Here is a 3,501-nt window from a genome sequence, read left to right as displayed (position 1 = left end):
GGGGGGCTGCGAGGCCAGGCGGTCATTCCATACAACCGTTTTTAACGTGTTTCTGCGCCGCTTTATTTCACCCAAAAAAGCACTTTAAATCGGTTTGTCGGCTCCCCCGTGTGCGGCTACGGGGCGGAAAGGAAAGTGTTTCACAGTAAGAAGAAGGAAAAAAAAACCCGAGACGAGCGAGTGGTTCCCTGGTCCGGAACGACGGTGCGTAATGCCGCTGATAGGCTAATTAGCCGTGCTAGCCGCTGGAGGTTAGCCCAGCGCGAGGACACAGAAGTTCAGCTAGCCTCGTTAGCCACCTCTCATCCTTATTGTGTTCGGACCAGTTATTAGCCCCCCCTCCCCTCCAGGGTTAGCTCCCAACCAGCTTAGGGCGGTTATCTTTGGCGTGGAGATTAACTTTACACGTCGTTCACGCCACTTTTTCCTTTCCTTTTCTTTTAAAAAGTGACGATAAATATCCCGTCTTTTCCGCTTTGCGGCTCGTTTATTATTGTGTCCGGCAACTTTGGCGATCACCGCAGCTACACTTGTTACTCGCCCCCCAAAGAAAGAGAGAGAGAGAAAAAAAACACCTGCTGTTGCTTATGCACTTTACCCCTGACAAACTTTTATTCAATCGTTTGTCTCCTGCGCACTTTATCGCATGTATTCGTTGCGTTATCCTGCCACCTTTTCTCCATCCTGTGATCGGCCAAGTTGCATAATGGTCACCCTGCGGCTTTCTCTCAACTCCCCGACGGCGTCAAAAAAAACAAAACAGAAGAATCACGGTAAAAAGGGAGAGTAATACAATTTCTCCGTAGCTGTATTCGGTTCGGCACTTTAGGTTTTATTTTTCCGGCTCTTTTTTTTCCGGAGCTGCCCCCCCCCCACACACACACACACCACACCACCTTGTGTGAGTGAGCCAAGATGGCAGCTAGTCATGTTTAGCGGGCCACAGAGGGAGAGATAAGAGGCCCCGACCACACACACACACACACACAACAGATGTTAGGCACTATTTTGTCTCTCCTCTTTCTTTTTTCTTGTGGTTATAAGACATTCTTCCCCCCTCCCTCCATTCAGCCACAAAGCTGCCTTGGTTTGTTAAAGAACAGGCTGTTTTAGACTACTTCAAATAAAGTTTAGGCCCTCCTCAGTTTGATTCTTATGGGTTTTTTTTCGTCCATTATGTGACTATATATGAACTTTTTTAAAGCAGGTTAGCAACGTCTGATTATTTAGCTGAAGTTGCTTGTTTCACTTTGTTCAGGACTTTACTCAGAAAGCATAAAAACACTCATTAAAGCACAATGCTCTGAGAAAGTAGATTCTCTTAAAAAAAAAAATCTAAATGTTAAGTGGTTTTACTGCATGTGAATGTTTCCAAAACTGCTTGAAACGCACGTTACAGTTTTGATTTGCTGTTTGATGTCCGTAGGGTAAAACGTGAAAGCGGGGTATTTCTCTGCATTTAGAAATTCCCTTCATTTTGGTGGCTGATGTGCCACAGGCGGGGTAATCCCTGCATGCACAGCACTGAGGGGGTAAGTCTACAAGGATACATCACCTGCAGCAAATCGACTCACGTCTTATTAAATCCAGCGCTAAGATACCATAGTTAATTGAGATTTCACAGAAGGACGCAATTAAATTTCCAGTCTAATATCCATGCACTGATACTCATCCTTGCTGCACAGGGTTTGATGTAAATGTTTCCACCAATCTGCTTTTTTTGTTATTATTTATTTATTTTTTGTTTATGCTGTTGGGTGATGTGCCCTTCAGTTTTGGAAGAATAGAAAATGTTTTGCAATGGGTTCATAAGGGTCATATTTCTTTGAAGAAGCAACTCTTTTTTTTCACTTTTAAAATCATGGTGTTTAACATCTTTAAACTCCCAAACTGCCATTTTGTTGACATTTAACCAAATCCCTCCTTTATATTGGCTCAAAAACTCTCTAAACGTTACAGTAAAAATAAATATATAGTGTATAGGTGGACAGATTTTAGAAGGGTATGCAGAGACGACAAAATAGCATGCAGCACTGATACTATTTTCATTTTTTTGTCATCTTACACCTTCACAGTTAATGTAGCTTTTAATTTTTTTGTTATTCACAAATGTTTGTGGGTTTGGTTCGCAGAGGAGTGTGTGTCTTTCTAATATTGCTAACATCAGTTTAGCAGCCATTTGTTTTTTCCCTCATATCCTAGTTTGTTTGTTTTTTGGCAGCTTGTTGTTCTAAAAGGTACATTGAGGTACTGATTGAGGAAAATTTAAGTTGTCATGATCTTTCATAATAAACGTTGCTGAATTTGTACATGGATTAATGAGAAAAGAAGTTTGTTGTTGATATTAAACGTCTGAGAGTTTGTTCTCAGAAGTCTCCAAGCGTCATTATCAACACTCTGTTTCGCTGACATCACCCGCTGTCCTAAAGCGAGGTTTGTTTGTTTTTGTTTGTCGTTTTTTTTCTGTCAGGCTCGATGCATTAATACCCACTCACTGACTTGGGTCATGTAGGTGTGAAAGCTGAGTTACACAAATTTATTTGGGAGGAATCTAGCAGTTCCTTTGTGTGGTCAGCACTTATCTTTAATACGCAGCGTTACACCCTCCAAGTGTGAAGTGAAGCGAGTTGGCTGAATGTGTTATACGCAGTGTCCATGTGTGGTTTTTTTTGTTTTTTTTTTTACTTGCCAGGCGTGATTATGTGGCGTGGGGATGATGACGACGAAGGTTATTTAAGTTGAAGTTTTCTCCTTTGGTCCAGAAAGGTTCAGCAGAAGAATTGATGGTGACTTCTTCGTTTTGGGAAGTCGCCTGTATATCCTGCAAAAACCTGCCATCTGCCGAGGGCTCTGCATTTAGGACTTTAGTTGTGAGATGGGGGACATGGTAATGCTTTCTATGAGCCTGCCACCTTCAACAGTTTACTGAAAGAGCAGCTTAAGATCTGTGCAAAACCTACAAAAGTGGTAGAAAAAGAGCATCGAACAACTTTTCTAACAAACTATACTCTGTTATCACAGAACAATCGTTATAAGATTGTTTCCAGCCTTTCCACGCTAAAGTGACTTAATCTGTTTTGTCTAATTACAAATACATCCCCTTACTCTCATCAGGGAGAGAAATTCATTTCCAAAGTGGCCGGTTCGTATTTTGCTGCTTAAAGGCCAGCGTTGAGCTGATTGTACTGTCTGTAGGTCAGATAACACCAGGTGGTGCGGTGTAGTGGACAGTTCCGCGTTGAAAGGTTGGTGTTGAGTGTCTCAGCCAGAGTACTGGTGTTTGTTAGGGTGGCCATTTTGTCTCCCAGCATCATCTGTCGTGGATGGCAGCCCTTTTAGGAGAGATGAGAAGTGTTGCCGTCGTTTTGCCTCCACCTCTTTCATCTTTGCCATCTAACGCTCCACCTCCGCCCACTCTCTGCCCGAGCCTCCCTCCTTTTTGTTTCTTCCTCCTCATTGTCACCCTTTCCATCTTTTTCCTCTCCACCTTTGCCTGCTTGT

The 3,501-nt window shown here is 42.7% G+C and overlaps 1 protein-coding gene across 2 annotated transcripts in view; it reads left to right on the top strand.

Annotated features, from left to right (window-relative positions):
* The window catches only part of chd7 (chromodomain helicase DNA binding protein 7), a 68,745-nt gene that overhangs the window by 1,265 nt on the left and 63,979 nt on the right, over positions 1-3,501 (top strand). The gene's annotated exons all lie outside the window — the stretch shown is intronic.

The sequence above is a fragment of the Kryptolebias marmoratus genome, linkage group LG20, assembly GCF_001649575.2.
Source record: "Kryptolebias marmoratus isolate JLee-2015 linkage group LG20, ASM164957v2, whole genome shotgun sequence".
Classification (NCBI taxonomy): domain Eukaryota; kingdom Metazoa; phylum Chordata; class Actinopteri; order Cyprinodontiformes; family Rivulidae; genus Kryptolebias; species Kryptolebias marmoratus.
Note: the sequence above shows the minus strand (reverse complement) of the source record. Positions and strands in the feature narration are given on the sequence as shown.